The following is a 26,345-nucleotide window of genomic DNA, read 5'->3' as shown; positions in this document are numbered from 1 at the left end:
ACTCACTAAAATTAATTCTTGCAGGTGGACACATGACTAAATTTGAAACAAAATCTGCATCTCTTTTCACGCACTATAAAACCCTGTAAAAGAGAATTTACATTAGATAAGGTAATAACTCTTCTCTATAGTAGTATTTAGAATTACAGAATCATAGAATGGCCCTGGCTGGAAGGGACCTTAAGGATCACCCTTGCCATGGCAGGGACACTTTCCACTATCCCAGGTTGCTCCAAGCCTGTCCAACCTGACCTTGGACACTTCCAGGGATCCAGGGGCAGCCACAGCTTCTCTGAGCACCCTGTGCTTCCTCATCTCACAGGGAACAATTCCTTCCCAAGATCTAATTTAAACCTACTGTCTTTCTGTTTGAAGTCTTTTGCCAACCAATAATAATAATATTTCAGATACGTTAATGCAATTTATACATTTTAAAGTGCTGTGCATCCTCCCAGCCTCTCAGGGAAGGGCTGTTGTGTGTTGCAAAGATGCACAGAATGTGACAGCAGCAACTTCCAGTCTGCTTGAGCATAGGCAATGAGCAAGGAGCCAGAGCTGTTGGTTTAAGGATAACACCTCGTGCAGCTCATTCTATAATGTCAGTTTTTTTTATTCTTATATTGTATCCTTCATTCCTCTTCCCCTTGCCCTCTGCTATCTGAACTCTAGCACACAGAACTCTTCCCAATGACTGAGGAAAGGTTGCTGCTGCATCCCAGCACTGCCCAGGAGCAGAGCCCAGTTTGGGGCAAATCCCACACTTTTTGAATGCCCTGTTGGGTTTTTCAGCAGGAAGCATAATCTCCTGAGCTCCAAGGGAATGGGAAGGGGCTGCAGCTGCCCCAGGTGGTGCTGGGGTCAGAGGGGTTCCTGGGAGCTCAGTGCCTCTGCAAATGCAGGGAAGGTGCAGCAGCAGCTGCTCCCAGCCCTGTGAACCTGCAGCAGCCTGTGAAGGTGAGGGAGCAGCGAGTAAAGGTCAGTGCAGCCATTATGTTTCTATGGATTAAATAGCTTTTCCTCACATATATATGAATCTATAGTGAATTCCCCTGCAGCCTTAGATGCCAGTGGTTATTGACTGTGGTGTGCTACAGCTGTAGTTTTACTGCATCATTAGAGGAACTTCTTCCACTCTGGTGCTTCCAGAGATGTCTCCAGTCATGTCCCAGGACATTTGGGATGTGCACTGGAAGACACATTGTGTGATTTCTCGTTTTCTTGGAGGGAAAATGCTTTGTGTCTGTTGAATATTTTCCTTCTGGTGTTAGTTACAGGCAGCTCAGCACTCAGTGTTTGGGGGTTTTCTGGTGTGTGTGGGTGGAGAGCAGACGGTGCTAATGGAACTCTTCATCTGTGCAGAATTCTCTGCTTCAGCAGCCTGTGGGCCCTCAGCCCCGGGGGTGTGGATTTAGCTGCACCTGGGGATAAACACCTCCCAGCCAGCAGGAATCACTCCAGGGAAATGCAGCGAGCTCTTGGATGAGGTGTGATGTCTCCTGGGTAGAGGACAGAAATGTTGGATGGGTGGAAAGCGGAGGAAAAAGGAGAACCAGCCCTGCACAGAAGGCTTCACTGGGATATATAGCAGTGACCTGTATTGGCTTTGCCTGAAATACACGAGCTCCATATACCAGTTCTGGCAGCAATGGCAGTGAATATTTAACACAAGTCACAACTTTTACACTTCCATGTTTCATATTCAATATATCTTTCTAAGTGTGTTATTCATCGTACCCAAAGTGATATAAACAAATCCTGCTCTGCAGGCTGCTGTTTACTCTCCAAGTGGCATTTTAAGAGCAAACCTTCCCTCCCTGACATAACGCAGTGACAAATTGCAGCTAATACTTCTACATCCACCAGGAAAGGAGCACAGCAGTGGGAAGGATTTATTTAGTGGGGAGCTGTGGAGCATATGTAACTGGCTGGCATTTTTAGTGCCCTGCCTTGATTTTGAGACAGCTTTGGTTAAACATAGCTTCTCTTCTTTGTCCTTGACTATTTAAAGAATTCCTTTCTTTTTCATTTGCTGGTTTTTTTCTCTGTTGTAACCCCAAGAAGATCTCAAAATGTGTATTGGTAACAAATCGCCTGACAACTTTATACAACCTTAAAGGACAGGTTTGGGTAAGGGAGGGAAAGAAACTGGAAAATATGATTGGGAAGAAAGACAATAAAAGATATTTGATAATACTCAGATATGATTTTTCAAAAGCTATCAAAGATCTCTGTGTTCATATAAGACTTTTCACTCATTTGGCATTTTTTGTGCTCCTCTGAGACTCCTTTCAAAGGCTTTGAAATGTGCTCATTTATTTTTTCTGCTGCTCCTCATCAAACTTGTTCTTCACCCCAACATAATAGCAGCAGATACTAAAAAAAAAAAAAAAAAAAAAAAAAGGCTTCTTACAGAAAATCAAGAAAAATCATGAGTATTAGATAATTTTTGAAAATGAAGAAGAGTTTGGCTCTACTTCATTTTGAGGATTTCTCTCCAAGTTTTGATAACTGGCATTATTTCTGGTGGAGTCTCCTTCTTTCTCATTTCCATACTGGCTTACCAGCATTGGTCTCCTTTCTTTGTCCTCATTAATTGTAAGGGATTCGTTTTGGTTTTAGCCACTTAGAAAACAAAACTGAGCTGTTCCCCAGTTTGTGAATAATTTGACTTCCTACATCTGAACTGATAAATATTTTGCTTTTCTTCAAACCAAAGTTTACAGTTGGCACTGAGTCAAGGACTCATTCACAACCTCAGTGCCTAAGTCAAAGGTGGAATGATTTCCTTGCTCTCCTAGACACAAATACTTGTGCTGGCAGCTATTTTTTGTTGGTTTGTTTTGAAAGAAAAAAAAAAAGCTTGATAAACACCATCTGTCAAACTCAATTTAAATTTTGTTGTTAGGTGAGTGCAACTGTCCTCAAGGATGACGTAGTCAATACTTTAACCATGGAGAGACTTAAGAAATCCACTTTTTTCCAGTGGTTGTTATAGTTCAGAGCATTTTGGTCATAAAGTGTCCTTTACCCAGCATTTCTGCTGTGTGACACTGAATCCAGGCTTTCTCTGCATTTCTTTGCATGAGCTGGAAGTGACTTTCAGAAAGGGAACACCTCAGCTTTGAGACTGCTCTGGGTGGTTCTCACAGGCAAACTCATCCCCAAAGCTCTCCTTGCCTGCTTGACACAAAACAACAAACAAAACCCATGGGAAATGGAAAGGAAAAAACTGCAATGTGAGCTTCCTTCTCATTAAAATTAACTTGTAGTTGGAGATATTGGAAAAAGGTAATTAAAACATGTTTCTGCTTATGATCCTTGCCCAGATACAGCCTGTTTCAGCAATAAGCTTTTTTCATGTTTAACAAGCTATTTTAGGAGATAAGAATGATTATGAGTTTTCTCTGCTGATAGAAATTACAATTAAGTATTGAAATTCTTCTCCAGCACGGCATTGCCCTGGAACAGTTACCTGCTTTGACTTGAAACAGTTCTTTTTCTTTTTTTTTTTTCCCCTTCCTTATTACTAAAAGACAGTAAAGTTTTGAAATCTGTGGGGTTTTCTTTTTTTTTTCTCCCCCCAGAAGCCATTCTTTAATGATATGTTTGAAAACAGAGTGGGTTTCTCCAGTGCTTTACAGCTAATCTGTTATTTGAATGTCTAACAGGCTTTTATGCCTGGCAAACAACACATTGAATTAGGAGACATTGAATAGTCAAAATGTTCTCTTAAATTTGTAGAAATATTTCTTTCAAGGCTGAAAGCAAATCAATGAATACATAACACAGAAAAGAAGCCTTCCTTGAATGAGGAAGTAAACCTTTCCCTTAATTTTTTGCTGGATTCATCTCATTTAAATTTTCCCAGGAAGTGTTCTAGAAACTTTATAATCTTCTGGAAGCATTTTTTAAAAAGTGTCTAAACTGTGTGTTAAAGCAAACTGAGCTTTCTTAAGTGTAAGTTTTAGGAAGACCTTTTTGCAAATCAAGGATTGTTAACATAAAGAATTTGGAGAACCACACAGAACCACTGTCTGGTGGGATGATCTTTCCTTAGCAAGAAAGAGGAAAATTTGGACTTTTTCCAGTGGTGATAACCTGTTTCCACCCCCTGGAAAGGATGGCATCTGATGAGGAAATCCCACTTTGATTTTGGAGTTCTAAATAACTTAATTTAAATCTTGCTCTTGTGACTCTGTTAGCTGAAAAAGCCAAACATCCCTTGAAGAAAGTGGACATTGGAGCACATTGATTAAAAATGGAAAAGGGCATGGGGGGAAATCTGCAGAATTTAAGGCAAAACACCTCTGCACACACCTAATTCATGGGTTTGTTTCGAGAAACATTTGATTTGACTTGCCTGTGGATTATCAGCTGATGATTTTCCTTCTCACGTCGCTTTAACTTTGGCAGGATTGTCTGAAAAAGAGAAAAATGAGAAATTGGTGGGGATACTAAACCAGAACTTTTGGTAATTGCTAGTAAGATGCAAAATATTTAATTCAGAGCTCAATGAGCAGGAATTAGCATCACAAAACTGAATACCTGCATCATTTCTGTGAAACACAGAACCTGTTTTACTGGCACAATATTGATTGATGTAACTGACCATGAATCCTTCCTGCTTAGGTCTGGGAATATAGAAGCACTGATAAAATCATGCTTGGTCACTGGATTCCACATCAAAGCTTCTGGAAAGGCTTTGTTATTTAAACTGGAAGAAGAATGCAACTTTGCTCCTATTTGAGAAGTGAAAATAAAAAATTAAAAACATTTCGAAAAATCAGGAAAAAACAAAAATTTGAGGGGTTTTTTGGGTTTTTTTTTGGTTTTTGTTTTATTTTTTTTTTTAAGAACTGCCCAGAAGAGAATTCTGAGTCAAGGTGAAAACAAATTTGTGTCCATCTCCTTTCAAAGCTGAATATCCCCCAGGTCATTGCAGATTTCCAGCTCCCTGAACCCCCTGCTGCTGCTTGCTGCTGGAGATGTGGGCTAAACCAAGCTGCACGAGCAGCACTCTGCCAGCAGCCACTGGGAGATCCCAATCAGGCCTCTAATGAGTGATTTATTTGTTCCCTTCTCCCTGGGCTCACCCATCATTACGTGTTCATTAAGTAATAATTGCCATTGATCGGCAGCCTGGGGTATGGATGATGGGAAGGGAAACTGGGCTATTAGAGCTTCACTGGCTAGAACAAGTGCATGCCACAAGCAATAAGGCAGATTAATGAGAAGGATTCAACTCAGGATAGTTGTATGATGGACCACTTCCTTCCTTCTCGTGTTATTTATGATTAGAGACAAGTGTAGAACGTCTCAGACCTTCAGAAATAGGAGTATAACAATATATAATCAAATTGGGGCCCAAATTGTGCTATTCAAGGGTTTCTGACCCTCAACAGCAGCTGGCCATAACCTGTTCTAATAATTAAATTGGTTTGGTGTTTTCAGCTGGGTTTGATAAATAACATGCAGATCAGTTGTAGTAAAGGACAGGAGTGTATCCCAAATAAGATTCAAAGTCAAATCAAGCTTCTCATGGACCAGCTGTATAAATAAATATTTGAAAGCCCTGAAAGTCCTAACCTTGTAGCAGCTAGGGACAGTGGCCAATTTATGGTGACCCAAATTATGATTTTATTGCACTCATTCCAGTATATTATTTTCAGAGTCAGAGGTAGGAAGAAGTTTTGGGATCTGCTCACTTGGTCAGTAGCATCCCATGAGAAGAGGTGACCATAGAGCTTGACCAGAGCTGCCTTTGGAGTCAAGGTGCTGTGGCTTCAAAAATACATTTAAATTTGTTTATCTTGGTACCCTTAGTTCTAAACATTGGAACATTTAGTTTCTCCAAATGCCCTCTCAGGCAGGACTATAGCAGCTCCCTACAATCTTTCCTTTAGTAGCTTTTTTCCAGCTGTCTGTTCATGTCTAAATAGAATCATTGAAAACTTTCTCCCACAGTGTGTGCATTTCTTTCTGAATTACAGCATCATTTATTAACATTCCTTTGGTTTATTTTGCTTTGTTGCATCTGAAAATCAGGTCTGTATTGCCATTATTATTTTGGGGCCAAATGGCAGGGGCTGCCTAACCAACTTGATGGGTTTTGGGCACAGGTAATTTCTCCTTTCCATTGTGGTCTTAGGCCTCCTGCAATCAGTCTTTTAATAAAAGAGGAAATGCCTTTTGTTGATTTTTGCAGACTGAAAGGTCAGGGTAGCACTTAATGAGAACAAAAGATGGAGCAGAATGGGAAACGGGAGAGGGTTAATTAAGTACGCTGATTGCAGTAATTTTATAATTCCAGCAAGCATTGTCCTGCATTAGTGCTTTAAAAATACAGCTTTAATTATGATGCTGGGTAAGAAAACTACCTTAGGGTGGATTGTGCCAATGCTCTGCCATTGATTGCTGCAGAAATCTAATACTGCAGTATTTGCTCTGCCACTGCTGCCAGGGCTGGCTCAGAATATCTACTGTAACTGCTTGAAATTCAGCAGCAGTTGGAACTCAGAGGCAAAAGTTTCCAGTCTGCATCTCAATCCCAGAGCAGCGTCGATGAAAAGCTGGATAATTGTTTCCAAGGCTTAAGTGTGGCAAATTAAAATAATTGTATGATTTTTTGAACATATTCCTATTTGGTTTTAATCACTTTTAACCAGAAAGGCAAAACTATTAATATGTGCATTGTACCCCACCTAGAAAAGGAGTTTAGCCCTGCCAGCAATCCTGAATTTGTGTGAACAGGAGCTGAGTGTGAGAAAAGAGTAATATTGTTTAAAATATGGTGTGATGTGCTTCCTATCTTATGAAATATTATTCTTGGTTTACTGTGAGTTACAGCAATAGGTTACAACAGGGGAACATGATGGACTAGAATGGCCAAAAGAATAAAACAACATGATTTGGGTGCATTTCTTCCATCCTTAACTCCATTTTGAGAACATATCTTGTATTTTCTTTAAAGAACTCTAACCTGTGCTCACTGGGAAGAAATAGGAGGGATAACATTATCTCTGAATATTCAGTGCTAAATTAGTTTCTACTCTGTTGTGGAAAATACGTATTTGCAATTAGCTATGAAATATTTGTCCTTTCCATGGCTGCTATTACACTATACTATTTTCTAATATGAGAATGGGGATATTAAATTATGGATATTTAGAACTGATAGCTTAATCATTTTTTAGGAAAAATTAACATCACGTGCAGGAGCAAGGATGAGGAAACACTATCAGAATTTTCTGAGAGAGGGAAAATAGAATAAGATCTGCTTTGTGTATATGAACTTTAGAGAAGAACAATATTTAAAGTTTCAGGCAGCTGCAAAGTTACAATATTTTTTCAGAATTTGCCTCTGTTAATTTAGAAACTAAACACTGGGGAATGAAATAGAGAAATTTCTACTCACATATTTTTGTAACTGTGATATTAGTCATACATTCTAAAAATAAATATAAATGCCACCAAAATTCAGGTACTGGATTTGAATGAGCAAAAGAAGTCATTTCTATTCCTTCATTTCCATTAGCACATCTGCAACAGTTTGTAAACTCAACTGCTTTGGATTTAATTATTTATGAGCTTTTAATGAGCATTTTATAGAAGGTAAAAATCCTCCCTTTGTTTTCAGTTTCAAGGAAGAGATTAAAATAATTAAGTAGTGATTAGACTTGCATTGACCTTTGTTAACAAACCTGCTTCTAAAACTGGCAAAGCTCAAAACTTTTTCCTTTTCCTGGAAACAACTTAATGTGCTGCTGAAGAGCACCAAAGGCCACTGCAGGAATCACCCAGAAACAAGGATATTTTTCTTTTTTCACTGTTTATTGGCCTAACAAGTCAGAATCTTCTCTGCAGACTTCTCTGCCCTAAATAGCAGCTAATGAATTCCAAGGGCACAAGTTATAACTTAGTCACATCGAGGACAGTGTTGTCCTTGGACTTTGGTAATACCTTATTTACCCTAAAAGCCTTAAAAAAAGACTCTAATATAATTCATCTTTTAATTTTGGCAGCTTGCTGTAAGGTTTTGATACAGAATAAATTCTTGAAACAACTTCTAAAACATCTTTTATCTAGTTTTTCCAGGATAAGTAAAAGCTCAACATTTAGTCATTGCTTAGAAGCCATTCTTCCTTTTTTATTTGTGTGTTTACTGTAAAAAGCATTTAATCTATTAGTTAGTAACTTGATTTGGTTGTTACCCATTGATTGCCTTTGTTAAGGTAAAAAATTCTATAGGATTGGACTTTTTAAGTGTTACTTTGAGAGGTATTAGATAATCCTGAACCTGATAAGTAGTGATATTGTTGTTAAATCAGATTCTGGAGTTCCTTTCTCCTCAGCAGTGTTTCATTCCCCTTTTTAGAGGTTTGAAATTTCTCTGTGTAGTCAGTGCTGCTGACCCCACACTGGTGATTTGTTTCTCTACTGATGCTAAAGAAAAGCAGATCCATATCTGTGACCTGAGCAGGTGGAAAGCTTTGGCACGTTCAGGGAAGGATGAGACTTTTTAAAGTTATATTTTAAATCCATTGTCAGGCAAACATTAAAAGCAAATCCCGTGTTCACCCATGTCAGGTGGCAGAGCTGATGGCAAGGCTCCATCCCTGGAAATCTCACCTCTCCTTGTGCAAATGATCAGCCCAGGAGGCTTCCCAAGGAGAGGTTTGTTTCCAAAAGTGACTTAATTCAAGCATTATTTTAGTTGTGAGGCTAATATCTGCTTTTTACACTTCCCAGAGTGGCCAGAGTTTAATACAAACTAAGCAGAATTTATGTGTTTATGATGTGAGTTGTGCTCTCTCTCTTCTGGATCACCAGAAACATGTCAAGCACTTTATATTTGTTGCTGCACTGCTTTCATTTTGAATTGCCTGCGTTGAAGGCGTGTGTATAAATATGATTATTCAAAACAAAACCCCTGAACTTTGGATGTTTTGGATCAACCGTGATTTTATCTATTTCTGACACTGTTTCCTTGGTTACACGGTATCAAAGTCAACTCATTTTAAACACAGATAAGTCACTGCGTCTCTTTTAAAAAATGTGTTGGCATGGTGAGTCCACTAAACCTTGCTGCAGAGCTTTGCAGATAATGAGGTTACTCTTCATGACACTGTTATTATTCCATTTGGGAAAACGTGGAGGGGAAATGTGGTCAGCAGTGAGTGCAGCTCAGAGCTGAGTTCCTCGGGTGCAGCATTGCTGGTGATAATGAAGATGGGAAGATATTGAGGGAAGGAGAGCAGAGAATCCCCAGCTCTGTGAGGTTTTTTTTGTTCTGTTTTCTCTGAAGAAGCTAATCCAGCTCTTGCTCCTAAAATCTCCTCTGGGGAGGTGTGGAGTGGTGCAGAGGGGCAGGAGCTCCAGCTGCAGAGCTGCTTTAAATCCTGAAATCTGCTTTTACTGAAAGAGACACAAACGCTGAAGCTCTCAGTGATTGTAGACAGAATAAAGCAGAATTAAGGGAATATTTGGCAATTTCCTACATCAACCGAACTGCAGGTGACCTCCTGTGGCTCTCCCAGCTTGGCCTGGAGGAACTCTGTACATGAGGAATCAGTTTGGAGGCAGATAATATGGGAATTCGCGGTGCCTTTTTATGGGATTTGGACAGTTCTTTCATAATTTCAGCATGCACTGAATTATTGCTCTTCTATTATTTATACCCCAAAATATTACTTTAACAATATTGTATGTATATTAATAACCTCGTCGAGGATTTGATCTGTAATTGAGAATAGATTTTATATTTGATTCATATTTAATACAGAACCAAACTTTTCTGATTAAAGGAAAATTATTACTTATTCTTTATTTAGTGCTAGAAGCTCTTCCTGGAGTCTGAGCTCTGTCATGTTATGCAGTTTCCAAAGATGCATTGTTAGATGATTCTTGGTGCCCAAAACATTGAGAAAAATGTTGGGCAGAATTTGTGACTCAAGAAACAACACAAAAAAATTGACTTCATAAAAAAATAATTTTTTTGATACACGAATCTTTCCTGAAAGTCTGGCCAGCTGCTGCCAGTTCAACCTTTTACTTCTTGTCTGTTTTCAGAAGAGAAAAATGATTTTTCTGAGCTGGCAAAGGTGATGTAAAACTTCTCCTGCAGGATGCAAAACCCACATCTGGGAAGAAATTTTGGTGGTGGTGTTTACTTGGCCACAGCTCACTTATAGTTATATGGTATTTCCTTACCTCTCCTTTTTAATTTATAAATTTTCATTTGTTATCTCATTCCCAGCAATGCATTAAAAAAATTTTTTTTTTGAAATTCAGAAGTAAAAAAATTAAACTTCACCATAGCAAGAGTAACTGCCAGGTGAGATGGTGGAGCTCAGAATCTCTGATGCTCAAAGACAAATTCTTATTTCACATCCTGCCAGGGAAGTAGACAGCTCCTTTGAAAGATCATTTTAATTCAATACCTGCACTTTATAAGAATTGATTTTAATTTCACATATAAGAATGTCATTCACTGATGCCAAAGCTCTAAGCTGCGGGGACTGTTTTGATGGAAACTAAGTTGTGGTTGAATTTCTTTTTTTCTCTCCAAATGAACATATTTTCTTATTTCTTGGATGGAAAGATGAGTTGTTTTATTCCAGCTTTTAACTAAAAACTCCAAAGGTGCATCCATGGCTACATTCCTGAGAGAATAACAGGAGAAAAGGATCTGGATGGTGTGCAGACCTCATCTACCCTGTGAAAGGAAAATGCATATTCCACAAAAATTCGATAAACACGGGAAAAATCATGCTTTGTATCATTCTTGAGGCTAACTCAAGAAAGCTGAGGCAAGTTTTAATACCCTTAGGGGATAATTTGACTTAAATAACAAACATAAAGCAAAACCAGACTTCCCAGTGAAGAGGCTCTGTCTGAGATGTGGAGATAACAAGAGGCAAAGGCAGAGCTCAGGGAAGGATGAAGTTGTGAGTGAGTGAGGCATTTTTAGAGAATGATTGGAAAATATCCTCCAGAAGAGCAGGAACTGAGTGCTGCTTACAAGAGAAATGAGTCTGTCTGTCAGTGAGCTCCAGACAGAAAAGCAAAGAGCACTTCTGTCTTACAGCTGCACTTCAGTGAGAGATAAAACACATTAAGTGCTGAAATATCCTGATATTTCCAGGGTAGTTTACTGTGTTGCAACAGATAAGCAAAGACCATTTCTGCAAATTCTCATATGACCTTGGTGGGTTTGGAATTGCTGCTGTGAAATAGACAACAAATTGCTATGCCACGTAATTAAGAATTTAAGCTAAACCCTCCTTACTGAAATGGGAAATTGATCTGCATGTAGAGTGCTGCATGCTCCTTATTGTTACTGTTGAAGTTACCTCTGTGGAAGTTTTGCATATTTTTATCCAATCATTTTTACATTGAAATACAGGGTTTTTCCCCTAAGCCTGTGCATTAATAAAAAGATTATTTTAATTAGTGTAAGGTCAATTTAGCTTAATGTTTCTTCACTTAATATCTCTGCTAATAGTTACTGGGGGAAAAGGAGAGTGAAGAAAATGCTGAAATAATGGGAAAGAGTGAAAATTGGTTAATTATGAGCTGAGGCTTGTGCTCTACACTCCCTCCCCTCAGCAGAGGGGCATCCAGCTTTTCCTATGCTCTCCTTCCCTGGGTGATTTTAGCTCCATCAGCCCTGACTGCACAAGGTGCTGCTCCCAAGCTGTGTGTGCAGCGAGCAGCCAATTAGTGAGGGCTGTTAATGAGAGAGCAGCTCCAGCAGCACAGACCACACAGCCTCCTCCTCAGCTGGGCATTGCAATTGGCCTCTGGACTCGCTAATTTTTAAGGAACTTTCAGAAGGTTGTGTCAGACAGATTAACAGATAACGTCCCCTCTCCTGAAGAAGGCAGATAAACATTTGAAAAAAAACATCACTGAAAATTCATCAATACATTTCTGATATTCTAAGGATACTTTTTGGTCCAGCTGGTCATGAATTTATTGGTAAGAGCAATAAAAGGGAAGAATGATTTTCATACATCTTCAGTAATATAAACCATCATATCTGGCTGTGAAATTTTAGTCTTTTGGTTTTGTGCTTTTGGTGTCATTTGAATATCTACACAGCCTCTTCCCAGTAGGAATTTCCAGAACTTTCCATGGTGATTAGAGTGTGAAAGGCTGCTTGGAGAAAGGCCAGTTGGTATGCTGGAGCTCGATTGCAGTGATCTCTGGTTGAAGTGAAAACTGTTCTGAGATTGGGAATTTCCCCCAACAGATGCTGCTGATAAATGGCTTTGTGTCTGTGAACCTGAAATTTCTCCAGACTTCCTCTGAGATCTTCAATTTGTTTATTTTAATCCATTTGATGGGGATGTTTGGGTGCTGCTGAGGTGGTTTTTCTGTTCAGCTTTACCTCAGTTATAGCAGCAATTCCTTCACAGCCCATAAAGCCCTTTGTGTGCTGCAGAGTTAGTGCTCCTCCTCCTTCTTACCACTGAATTTTCAAAAGATTTCTTGGGATGTTCCCATCTTTCTCCCCTTCTGCAGCACTCCTGAGCTTGCTGTGTTTTCCTGCTGCCTGAGCAGTGCACAGACAGTTCTGCTCACAGCTCTGCCCTGCTGAAATTCTCTGGCTGACACTGTCAGGAGATTGCAGCCAGGGATGCTGTGGTGTCTATCTGATCCCCTGAAATCACTGCTGCCAAACATATAATACTTATTGTTATAATTCCTGAAAAAATTGCATTTTTTTGAGCCTTTCTGAGCTGTGTTTTGGGTCAGCTCAGTCTTCTTCCAGTCCAGCTCTCAGATTAGCAGTCATGAAACACTTCTGAATTTCCTCCACTCATTCTACCAACGCCTGGATTTTTTTTTGACACTAAAGGGAATTCTGAATTTTCAGCTTTGTGAACTCTTAGGTACCATGACACTCCAGACATCCCATGATATTGCACCTCAAGAACTTTAAACTACATATTTATGGCATTGTAAATGATTGGGTTCAGGTAACAATTGATGGAGACACTTAGCATTCAACAGCAGGGCCTAAAAACTCAGGAGACTTCTTCACGTTGTGAGTAAACCTTTGGTATGCTAATTTTATATACACAAGTGACAAAATTGTGAGCTGCTTTCTCCCCATGGGACAGAATGGTAATATATAATTCTGTCAGAACAAGATGTGTAAATGAGGTCATTTAAACTTCAAGGGTGCTCAGGCACTTTGATATGAGTTTTCACACTATACCAAGTGAAACTTTAGATTTTTTTTTTAAGCATTGGTAGTAAGTTTAGTACCAATTCTGATTGAGTGAAGAGTGTTTGAAATTTTGGACTACAGATGAAAAATCAGAATGAGAGGGGAAAATTTATCACAGATCAGATCTTTTCTGGAATGATTCAAAGTTTCCATTAAAGTGCAATATAAATATAATAGCAGTGACTCCAAATGTGGGTCTTGCTAACGTTTTCCTCCAAGTTTTACTCTTGAATATATATACTTAGATCTCATCGTCTTAGATAGTGTGATTTCCTTTATTGATTTGTGATTGCATTAAATAACATTTGGTCAAATAGCAAGTAAAAGCAGCACAGAAACCAGAACAAAGTCTAGTAGGCCAGAAATGATCAATACTTTTCCAAGCATAGAACTGAGAGATTTCACTCTGAAGTCAGTTAAGGATATTTTTTCTCATTCTGCTTTTAGAATGCTCCCTGCAAACTAATAAGGATGTTAAGATTTTCTCACTTGTTTTTTTGGTTTTGTTTTTTTTGGGGGTCACTGTTGACTCATTACCTGTGGCTCTACTGGAAAATCCCAAGCAGTTCACACTTCTGTCAAATAACTGCATTTTTTAGAGCTCTGAGTGAACAGAAACCATCCTGCCAGAATGGGTAACCTGCAGCAGATAGGCTGTGACAGCTTGATTGTTGATTAAAACAAAAAAGGGGAGGGGAAGATGATGATGAAAATCAAGGTTACTTTCCTACTGTCAGTGTCCTTCATAAATCTGTGACAAAACAGGTTTAACACTCAAATAATAGGCAAATCCAGTGGAAAGCTTCAGTGCAATTTACATTAGTGTGATATGATTTGATCCTACAGCTGCACTCACAAAACACCTGAGCCGTGACACTAATGATTGCATTCCCTGCCTGTTGATGGTAATGTGTATATTAATGAATCTCCTCTCCCTCTGATCACTGCTCTGAAAAGAATAAAGGGAAGATATCATGTTTTCAGGTCTAAGATCATTTTAAAAGAGTGAAATTGCATACAAAATCTGTTAATGGATTTATATTTTTTTGCCAGCCATATGTCTCAGTATCTACCAGAAATGCCCTTGTGTATTTTGTAATAAGACCATATTTAAAAGGAATACTTACATATAAAATGTGTTAATGCAATTTTGCTTCTTTTTTTTCCAACCAGCCATATGTCTTGGCAGCAAACATCTGTAGCCTTTCACTCTTAGATATTTCATGTTTAGTATTTCTCCTTCTTGGAGCTCAGATATGAACCTGCCCTTAATCAGTGGGGGGAAAAATAAAAAAAAAAAAAGGGAAACCAGATAAATAAAAATTACACTTTGAACTTTTGCTCTTGGTGTGTGGTGCACAGGGAGGAGGCTGCCAGCCTGCCTCAGAAAAGGCCAAGGACTGCATAAGCTCCCAGATAAAAATGTCTATCCCATTCAGCTCAGGTGGTCATTAGGATGAAGAGGAAGCTGAGCAGTGGGAGGAAGGCCACCTGTGGTTTGTGTGGCTGCAGTGCACTGATTGAGGCACTGGGGAGCTCAGAGCCATTCCCACACTCACACTGGGACTCATCAATTAAACAGAAACCGTTCAAACAAACGCCAGCAAAACAAAGCTGGACGCGGCTGGGTTCTCATTCTGCTGGGGGTTTTCTCCATGAGTGCTTCTCTTCTCTGAGAGGGATAAGTGCTTATGGCTGGGAAAACTTGAGGCTGGAATAAAACATCTTGGAAGTGATTTATAAGAACTGTTAAAATTACCATGGAATGGTTTGGGCTGGAAGGGAGCTTAAAGATCATCCCATTCACCCCTGCCACGGGCAGGATGAATGAGTAATTATAACCAGTCAGAATATTTTTAATGTATTCATTGTCCTAATAATATGACTAACTCCGCATTTATATCATTTTTATTATTGCCTTCCATTTCAGAAATGTGAAAACATATTTCAGACTTATTCTCACCTTTCAGAAATGTCTAAGCAGTGTCTAGCAGATATTTTTGTAATCATTATTTGTGGAGTATTGAGGCAATTACTAATATGAATCTGGATATGACTGAAGCCTCTTGAAATTAAGATCATTTTGCCAAAGTGGTGTTTTTAAAAGCGTTTTTCATGACATAAAACAATGTAATTCTCCTGTATATAAAACAAATAGCAATTTTTTTTATATTGTCTGAGCTGGTTTCCCTACCTCTGCAGCACTTTTATTAGTTTGTAACACGCTGCTGCCAGGATAGCACCAGATGGATCTGAATATATGATGGCTTTTTAACAATAGTCTGTCATCAGTGACTGCTCCTCTAAGTGCTCTTCCCTTCATTCAGAAGTTAAATGGACTCTTAAAGCATGAAAAAGAATAGATATGCATCTGTTATTACATGAGCTTCATTAAGACAGAACTTGCTAAGGATCAGGTAAATTACAGTAAATCATGTAAATACAGTTGTTTCCTTAAATCTAAGAGGACCAAGATTTGTTTTTAATGCACTGTGGACATCTGCCCACACTGTGTGTGATTCCTCACTGCTGCTCTGCCACAGACAGCATTTGCTGATGTGTTTAGCAGCAAGGAACAGCCACAGTAGCTGTTTCACTGTGCATTAAATGATCTGTCAGACAGGAAAGTTGGCAATTTATCCACCTGAACTGAAGAACTCTGTGCCTCCCTCCCCAGATGTGCATGCAAAGTAAGCTATCTTCACTCTCCAAGCTTGGTCTCCTACCAGAAGGAAGTTGGGGGTTTTGCCACAATGGAATAGAAAAAGAATTCCAAGGCTGCAATGGGTATAACTTTGCATCTCTTTTGTCTCGATTATATTCACAGAAATACCTACTAATTTATTTGAAGGAGCTTTTTGAACTGAAGCCCAGAAGGATCACCTGCTCAATCTGTGATTTTGATACAGCCAAGGCCCTGCATTTGGAAGATATTGAGATTTCACAAAGAAGCTGCTGTTAGCTGAACATCCTGCTTGCCTCCTCCTATTTTCCTACCACCAGAAATAGTAAATATTCCTGCCTGCACATGCAATGCTAAGCAGTTTATCAACATGCAAGGAGCAGGTGCAGTACCTGGTGGCATCATATTTCAGGAGAAATAAATAGTGCTCTGAAATGATGAAACTTGTCCCATCAGGCCCCACTATCTCACATCTAAAGCTGACTTCATTTCCAAAGGATATATTGCCTTGTGCTAAAGAATCCTCTTATTTAAAGAAACCTACAGAGATGTGAGGAATATTTTAGGATATGCTTTTGCTGCAATGACTGCTGAGGTAGGGATAGAATGAGAGACTCTGCTTTGCACAAGAATAAACTAACTCCCTCATGATTTAAAAACATTCTCCTTCTCAAACTGTGCCTTTATGGTACCATAGAGATATCTCAGATAAATATACGAAATCCTCATTTGCTGTTTCCCTGGTATATGACAGATGCAAATCTGCTGTGGACATGAATTTTGGACCTGGAGTTGTGCCAGGAACACCAAGAGATGTCATTCCCCACCCAGCTCTATTGCTCACAGTGAACAGATGTGATTTGGGTCAGGTTTGATTCTTTTTTCCCCTAAATTACAGTTTTACTGGATAACAAAACCGTTCTCACTTGTTTTCTGCAGATTCTCTGCGGTTCCATTTAAAAATCACATCACAAAGCCAGCCTATTCTGGGAATTCTGACTGGAAGAACTAAATCAAAACCATCAAACATTCTCTCAGCCCTCCCAGCCTCTCAGCAGAGCTTCCCTCTGAATCAGGCTGGGAAATCAGATCAACCCCACAGTGTGGCCTGGCATTGGAAATCCTTTTCTGTTCACCAGCCCAGAATCCAAATCACTCCTTACAAACCCATTTCTAGTCTGGTAAAAGTTGAGAGAAGTGATCTGCCAGCCAATTGAGTTCATTCCCATCTAATGCCTTCCAACAAAACATTTCCTATTCCACCAAGAGAAAACACCATGGCTAAGGGTTTGACCCCCTGGATGGTAGTTGGAAGTTTCACTGTATTCTGTATTATTCTACCTTGGGTCTCACAATTGTGGAGTACTTTATTTAAATAACTTCTGAGATTCATCCAACAGAAACATCAAAAATTATAGGAAAAGGGGACTTGACTGGGAATACATTTTGATCTGATTTATAACTGAGTGCTTGAAGAATTATGAGAGTTTAAAGTGGCTTGATGTAAATCTCTATTGAAAAGTATTGACAGCTGGACTTGGTTTTCTGTTGGAGGTTTTTTTAATCACTGCATTTGACTTCCATTGCACTGTGCCTTGGATCCAAAGTATTGAATGTCTCTGAATATGTAATTTCCATTTTAAAATAATAAGACTGTCAAGTTGGAAAGAATTCTTTTGCACAGCGTCTTAAATTTGACTTTTGGTGAGAATTACTTACAGGGAAGTAATTTTTATTTTTAATAAAATTTTATTTTGTATTTTATTATTTTATTTTTTTGTGTTAGGCTTAAACAGCTGAAATGTAGTTTAGTTTGAAGTATTTCTTAAAAGCAGAAGGTGATCAGGTCCACTTGGTGTGCTGGGAGAGCACTTTGTTCTCCCAGTTGATTTTTACAAATAAATTTGCTGTGGTGAAGAATCAAAAGGAGATACTGTGGTATTTTCTTCAGTAGAAAACAGTTAAAGAGACGTTTTCAGACTTTTTTGAAAATGGAAATTTTCCTCTTTCTTACTTACTTATAAGGTAGCTTCATGTTCTAAATTCTCAGATTTTTGCTGCCTTATAAATTGTTGCACTGATTCCTGTAACTCAGTAATTCTAAGAAGAATGGTAAATGTAAAAAGATGCCTTTTTGTTCCAAAAATAAAAGAATGAACTGGAGATAGAGAACCAGACACCAGAAACACGAAACTATTTGGTGTTGAAATTTGCATCTTATTTTTCCCTTTTACATCACATAGCTCTCACCAAAATAATTCCAATTTACGTTTCTGGCACTACTTTTACTCACTATTATCCCTATTTGTCTTTCATTTTGTAAAGGAAAAAAATATTTCTGAGAACCTCTTCATTCCTCAGCAGCTTCCCATGCAAAGTGACTGTGAGAAAGGATGTCCACTCAGGTGTTTGGCTATAACTCATATTTTATTTAAATCTGAAGTGGGTCAATGATCTGGAAGTCATCACACAATCTGCCAGACCATGGAAACTCCATGAGTTTGTCATTTGCAAAGCTCCATCCACCTTTTAATCACTGAAAAAATAGTGGATTAGATATTCTACCACTGCAAACAGTACTTGGGAACAATGTGGGTTTTCCTTAGAGAGAATTCACTGCATTTTTGTTCTTGAGGATATTAAAGGTCTCTAATGATCTCCCAAAAGTAATACAGGGCAACTAATTATCTCCTTGAAATTGTCTCATTTCAGCTTTGTTCAACTGCATGGAGTTCTTCCTATTACCAGGAGAGGCCAGGGGAAAGCCATGTGAGATCCTGACCGTGGGAAATGCATATTTACTGCTGTTCATCAGGCAATTCCTTGGGTTATAAGAGGGCATTTTGCCTGCAGGTGAAAAAAGTGTTATTACAGAGGAAAAGATGACTTTTTGTAGTATCCTGTAAGTCTTTTGTCTGATTTTTAGTATGACCATTTCACTGGTACTATCTGATTATTATAGAAGCAGAAGTATGTTATTTACATGAATAAATTATTATTAGTAATAGCAGTAGTATTGTTACTATTATTGTATTATTATTGGTGGTGGATTGACTACTGGGTCCTGAATACTTAGAAAAAAACCCAAACAAAAAATAGGGTTGAAAATCTAAGAGAAAGATGTACTTACAGAACTCCTTCACTCTTACATTCCTCTGGCTCTTTACCTAACTTTGTGTGCTAAAAGCAGGAAATCTGCCATTTCTCTGCTCCATTCTGAAATCCCTCACAAATCCACCAAATAACTCTCAGAAGCCAAACCTTTCCTTGATCTTACCCAACAGAAACCCAACAAGCACCACACAAAATACTCCTACCAATATGAGTTCTTTACTTTCCAGACTTTATGTCTCGTGCCTAATCTTTTATCTTCAGCATTAATAAATTTCCTTTATTTTATTGCTCCCAGTTTGGACAAAACTACCCAGCAGAGCTGCCCTGTACAGCTGTTTGACACATCCAAGAGAATGAACAAGTGAATAAGAGTGAAGGCTGCTGGGGTTGGCTGCTGGTGGAACCTTTCAGGACCTCACCAAGCCACCAGCTCACAGTGCACAGAAAATGAAGACAAATCTCCCTTCAGTTTCTCTGCCATTTTTCATTCCTTGTGTCTTTAGGAAAAGACAGGCTGAGAAAGCGAGAGGACAGTTCTCCTGACAGAGAAGAATTCAGGAAAGCACCACCAAGAAGCAATTTTTTGTTCTCCTCCCTGAGTAAACTTGGTTGCTTTTTAACTAAAACATTGGATTCTCTTTCCTTTAGCAGCTGTTGACTGCAGCATCAGGTAACAAAGTTCTTCTGAAGCTTTTTTTTCTTTAAACAAAGAATCTGACATCTTTTAACTCGCAGCAGATTCATAATGAACCAAAGCTTATTCTGTACATGACAGTAACAGCTAATATTGTTGTTACATTAAAATTTACCCAGATTTAACACCTAATATCTGATACTACCTGATTATTATAGAACCAGAAGTATATTACTTAGCACGAATAAATTAATATTATTATTATTCTAATCTTGCTAGCATTATACAAAATAACTGCATGAGGTGTTTAGTCACCAGAGATAGGAGCAGAAATGATTCTAATGAATGTAACTGCCAGGAACACGATTTTTCTTTTATTCTTTCCCTTTTTCTCAAGCTGAATCTCATTATAAGAAGCTGGAGTTTGATAATGCTCCTGGAGATGCCATCAGGAACACATCCCAATTTGTCCTGTAAAAGTGGCTAATATACATCTGGATGTGAAATGCAGCAGCAGATCTTACAAGATACGCACAGCCAAGCCCAGGGTAGTTAGTGCTGCATGCATTATTTATGGCTTCATTTGGCTGGTAATGTGTGTAGATGGTGGGAATTGTCTGCACTGATATCTCTGGAGCTCCTGGTGCTGAGAACTACAGAGCTGGGAGAGGTGGAGAGGAATGGTCTGGAGGTTTCCAGGATCAGGGGAAAATCAGGGATATAATGAAGCATTCGACCTCTGAGTAACGAGAGACAGTTTGGTCTGAATCAGGTAAAATTCCTCAGCGAGCAGAGAGAGCCTTTCTGCACAAAAATTCAGCTGTGTGCAGCAGAGAGCTGATCCAGTCAGACTGCCCAGAGCTTTGGGGTGGATCAGAGGATCCCTGTGGGTTTGTGGTTGTGTGGCTCCTGCCCAGGTGCAGTGGGGCTCCAGAGCTGCTTTCAGCTGAGCTCTGCTGCCTTTTATCCCATTTCAGCTCTTCCAGGTCATAAAGCCACAACCTTTTCTCACACCAAACATGTCTGCTGGTAGCCAAGTGTGTCCTCAGCAATCCGGGCTTGTAATTAAGCTGTTTAATGACTCTAAAGAGTATTTGAAAACCCAAAATAATAGGTATGCCCTTGATATAACATAATTAAAAAATAAAAGTAAATTAGTTTCCCTCCAAATCTCATGCCTTATTTTGAAGCTGGCCTTAACTACTGTTTAGAGGTAAGGAAATGAAATGGAAAATCCTGCAATCCTTTTTTTTACTGTCTCTGGCAGCCTTCCAAACACAGAGCCCAAAGCCAAACACTCATTTTAACCATATTTTGTTTGGAAAAGATGCTTTAAGCAAATTAATTCAGTTTAAATCTGGAACACTTTAATAATGTGTGGCTGCTGATGTTGATTAGAATAAATATTGTGCATTTGAAACATAATAGTCTCGTCTGTAGCAAGACATAGTTACGACACACTTCTAACAGGATGGAGCAAACTGACTCCAGTGCTGAGAAACTTCAATAACTGTTGGGATTACAGCATTAATGTGCAGGTGTACAGCATTCCAGCTCTCTCTGTGGCTGATTATTCTCTCCCCTTTTTTTTTTTTTAATTTTTTTAATTTTTTTTTTTTTACTTCAACGACAAATTTACATTCCCCAAAGACCATTTCCAGAATTCAAGCAAAAAAACTCTTCTCTCTTACCCTCTCTCAGGACCCACCTAAAAAGTGAATTCCTCAGTTTTATAGCTCAGGCTGTGACTCTCTCCTAAGCTTTTCTCAGTCCATTTGGGTATGAAATCACCATTTTGATTTGCCTTAGACACTGCTCTGTGTAAATTGTGCTGTAAAATATCAAATTACTCACTGAGGTCAGTCCCTTCTGCCCCAGACAGGGTCAGACTCTTCCCTCCACTGAAACCCAAACAGTAAAACAAAGACAGTAATGTGAATTCCACTTACCTCCAGCAGGTAATTAACATCCAGCTCCAAAAAAGAGTCTGAAAGGAAGTTTTCCTCCTTTTATTTTTTAACTCCCATTAAATTTTCAGCTGTGAATACCAATCAGATGTACTCCATTTCCAGATATATATCACAAATAAACCTGCAGCTCTAACTGGAGGACTGAACCCCTGGTAAATACTTTTTCCCTGCTCTGAGGATGAGAAGGTGTTTGTCTCACATACCCAGGACATCCTGGTGGATTTTCCTGCCTGGTTAAGCTCTTTCTGAGGATCCCTTAAACTCCTCCAAACCCTCATCATCAGTTTGGCCAGCTGTGACTTACAGATATTTTTGTGGAAATTAATAATTGCTGTCTAAATAAAATGAGGATAACTTTCTTCCACTCCACAGGAAGCTGGAACAGGAAAGAGAAATTAAATAATCTGTTAGGGTAGGTAGAGAGCCCGGTTTTTATTTGAATATTGTGCCCAAATTTTATCTACAAAGATTCCATTTTAAGATTTTTCTAGAAATTGGGTTATTTGTGATCTCTCAAAACAGGAGATGCCAATGTAATGTTAATAATTTGGAGCAGACCATTGTGTCAGGGCTTTAGTGTAAACCTCTGTGTAAATATGGTTATGAATAAAGGCAGGCAAGTGAAACCCACTATGTAAACATGGTACCTTTTGAAAATGCTATTTTATAGTGAAATTATTGGGTTTAAAAGGTTTTTCCATAATTGTCCAGCATCTCTTTAAGGAAACAAAGGCAGTCAGCCGAGGATGCCACAAACCCAGCAGTGCTATCAGGACAAAGTAGGGCTCTTGTCTCCAAGGGATTGATTGATTGATAGTCGTTTCATGGAAACAGTTATTTTTAGAAATTCAAATTAGTTTCCATTAAAGATACTGCTTTTAATTATAAAAAAAATAGATTTACTGAAATTGGAACTCTTAATGTGAGATTTAATAAGGTGAGTATGGAAACTCAGAGAGAGAGTTTGAAAAATTCCATTTGCTTCAAAACTTTTACGTTGTTCTGCTCTAAATAGATTCTTCCCATTGAAATTCAATATAATATTTTGAACAATAACAGTTTCTGTCTTTAAATGACCAGGATGGAAATATAATTCCCACCATAATTTTAAAAGGTGTTTACATGAATTTTTTTGGTGTTCTGAAAATTTGTTAAATATTTTTTTCCCTAAAATTTGGTCTTAGACAAACGTGCGGAATGTTAAGATGCTAAAATTATTTTCTGAACCACCCAACACACAATGATAAGGCCTGAAAAAGGCAGAATTGAATAATAAAATGTTTTGAATAATAAAATGTTTTGTATTTTTTACTCATGAAAACTTCTTTGAAGAACTAATTCAGGCTGGTCTTAGGTATAAGTGTCTGAAACCCGTTAATTCAGCCAGTTTTCAGCTATGGATGTTTCTGTGTAGAATGAGAACAAAAAAGACAGAAACATTATAATTAGGCTGGTCTAAATATTTCTCTTCACAGCATTGATTGAAAATCTGAGCCAAGCCATAGGTGAAATATTCTCCAAGTCCAATTCCATTTTACATTGTCTTTGGCAGCAAAGTTTAATTTAAGAAGTTTTCACTTCCTTATATCTTTACCTACTTCAGTCTCTTCTTCCTGACTTGTCATTATTTTATTAAACCAGTTTTTTTTCAACTAGGACTTCACACAAGTGAAGGATATTACACATATCTATCTCATGTTGTAGAGACACTCTGTGCCTTACAAAAATAGCTGAGTGCTGTGAGAGAAAGGTGGAAGAGAAAAAAGATCCAGTACAGCTGGTAAACACCTGTAAACTAATTGTGAATTCCTATATTTGCAACAAATAAAATAGAAATACCAGCTGGATTTGATTCACATTTTAGTCCTAGTATTAATAAATTGAGAAATATAGGGGTTGGTTGGGTTTTTTCACTAGTATTTCCCAATTTCTAAGCTTGCAGTGCAGTAAAGTCTCATCCCTTCTGTTTTTCAGGCATTAAAAATTCTGTCTCCCATCACCAAAAATTCTGTCTCCTATCACCAAAAATTCTGTTTGCCATCACCAAAAATTCTGTCTGCCATCACCAAGCCAGAATCCTGGGGAATCCCAGCAAACTGCACTGCAAGGATCTGAGCTCAGGCAGCTCAAGGGATCAGAATTTCAGGGGGAAATACCACTGTGAAAGGTGTGGGTGAATTTCATGGGTAAATATTCCTCTGAGAGGTGATTCTTGCTGATCTCTGGGATGGATCTCTGAAGGGCTGAGCTCTGTGCCACTCCTGATTCCTCACAAGTGAGAGTGGAGAATTCACCCTGATGGCAGCAGATGGGAACTGCCAGGCACTGATGGCACCACAGACAGGGAAATCCTATATCCTGACACCAGGAAATGCTGGAATCAAAGCCAATAAAGCAGGGAATTCCAGACTCCAAGGCTGGTATTGTGGATCAGCAATCCCAAAAGAATTTGAGAAGCTCAGCAGGCACTGGGTGCTGCAGACAGTCAGACTGCAGGCTGGGAGACAACCAGAGCAAGCAGGGGCAGAGTGTGAAACTCTCCAGGAGAAGTGGAAAGTGTGTTGTAGGTGTAAAGAGCAGCTTATTTTAGCAACAGAGAAGGTGAGAAAATTCATTTAGCGAATCCCAAAAAGAATATTGTGCTGCCGAGCAGGAAGAGCTGATAAACACGTTACACTTAGAGACTTTTTTAATTTATAAAAATGTCTGTATGCAGTGCCCCAGGCAGGCTTATAATCCTCTCCTTTAGCACCTATAAAAATATAAGTTGACCCAGTGTCAGCATCTCTCAGTCTGCTAGAAATGGGAGATCAGCCCTTCAGGCTTGGGGAATGCAGCATTTCTGTTTCCATGGGTTTTTCTGTCAAAAATCCATGGATAAAGGCACTTTCTGGAACACTGTACTTCCCTACTTGTAGCCTCCCTTCCTGTAAAATTTCAGGTGACCGTCAGCAATTTTAAGAATTCCCTCAAATTGCCTTATTTCTCCATAAAATTGGAACTACTGAATACTGTGCAGAATTACAGAGAAACATGGGAAAGTGTAAACTCCTCATTTTTTATTCTCCACACAAGTCATGGGCAAAAAATAACAATAACCATAGCTCAACTGGAGTGTCATAAATATTGTGGCAAAACAGTTGGGAAGGATGCACACTCCAGTTTGGGGAGATTTTAATGAAAAATGTCATTCCAAGAGCTATTCCTCTTCCATAATGAGGGAACTTTCAATTCCCATTGATCTCAGCTATGGATGTATCACACAAAAATCTTGTAAGTAATGAGATTTAAAGCATTAAGCTTAAGTTGACATTTTCTCTCTTAATTTGAGCTGTAACTTGTCACCTATTTATGCACTTCACAAAGCACTGGGCAGCTTTGCATGGGACTATTCCCAGTAGGAGATCATATAAAATATAAAAATCCATCTTCCAAACACTCTGTCTTACTCAAACAACAAAAAAAAAATGCAGTGTTTAAAAATAATTTTGGCCATATTTTCTTCTCAAGCGTCCTTCAGTTCAGTTGTGGCTAAATTCACCCAAGCTGTGGTAGTTCTTTCTCATTTTGTCATCATCTGGGGTGATTCTCCTGCCTGCCAGCTTTCTCCCAAGCCCTGCTTTCTACAAGATATATTAAAATATGTAATGAAATATGTAATTAAATACACTGCATATCAAAGAAACATGGACAAACTGGAAAATGAGCTTTGCACACGTAATTATGGCAATCACAAAGAATCTATTTGTCTAATACTGAACAGATTTCCTAAAGATAGTAGGGGAAAGGAACCCCCTGAGAAAGAGTGAAAATGAGAAATGTCAGGACAGAGTGGGAAAAGGAATTATAAAATCTTTGCACACGAGAATAACACAGAATGAAACAGGAGTGAGGAGGGTTGGTGTAGATTCTTAACTGGTGACTTGTGAGTGTTCCAGAGGGAATTATCCAGATAAAAGCTAATGTCAGGGAGCTTTGGAAACTGAAGGGAAAAAAAAATCAGGCAGTTTATTAAATTTGTTATAAACATAGCCATTATACTAAAACTTTAAAGAATACAAGAAATTTCTGTGTAAAATGTATCATTTCTGGCACCTTGGACTAGAGCGAGGAGGGTTTATTTGTAGAGAGCAGCTCTGCTCTTGAACATCAGTGAGGATGGAGGAATTCAGTGCAGAATTAACAACCTCAGAGCGAAGGAGAGCAAATTGCAATTTTAGCATTTTATTTTGGAAATCCATTGACCTCAAAGATGGTAATGCACTGAAATGTAAACATAAGAACAAAGTTCAAAGCTGTTAGGAACACTGAACTCTGTCAGCAGGTTCTGTTGGTGTTGCAGCAAAATATCAATTTGCCTAAAACATTTCCAGATGAAGCCAAAGAACTAAATTTAATGTTTTCAAACATATTCCTGCTGCTTCCACCACTGACACTTTTTTAACCCATTGGTGGCACTCATTTATATTCTCCAAACCTAACTGGGAGCCTCTGAAATTGAGAATTGCAGAAAAAGAGTATTACAGAACATTTTGTTTGCCAGTTTTGTACATCAAGAATTCTGCCAACTGTGGAGAAAGATAATCCAAAATAAGGATGAAAAAATTAACAGGGATATAAATGAGCAAGATTTCAGAATTTCATTTGGAACCAGAAATAGATCAAATGTTTTTTTCTAATAATAGATAAATATTGATGTTTTAACAT

General features: G+C 38.6%; 1 long non-coding RNA gene across 1 annotated transcript; it reads left to right on the top strand.

Moving 5' to 3' along the window:
- Nucleotides 1-929: 929 nt before the first annotated feature.
- On the top strand, nucleotides 930-5,945 carry LOC146437585 (uncharacterized). The gene is made up of 3 exons (XR_014852342.1): nucleotides 930-975; nucleotides 1,360-1,484; nucleotides 4,855-5,945. It is a non-coding gene; the product is annotated as an uncharacterized LOC146437585 (long non-coding RNA).
- Nucleotides 5,946-26,345: the final 20,400 nt, after the last annotated feature.

Source organism: Lichenostomus cassidix, chromosome 4A (genome assembly GCF_008360975.1).
Source record: "Lichenostomus cassidix isolate B80296 chromosome 4A, HeHo_3.0, whole genome shotgun sequence".
Lineage (NCBI taxonomy): Eukaryota > Metazoa > Chordata > Aves > Passeriformes > Meliphagidae > Lichenostomus > Lichenostomus cassidix.
Note: the sequence above shows the minus strand (reverse complement) of the source record. Positions and strands in the feature narration are given on the sequence as shown.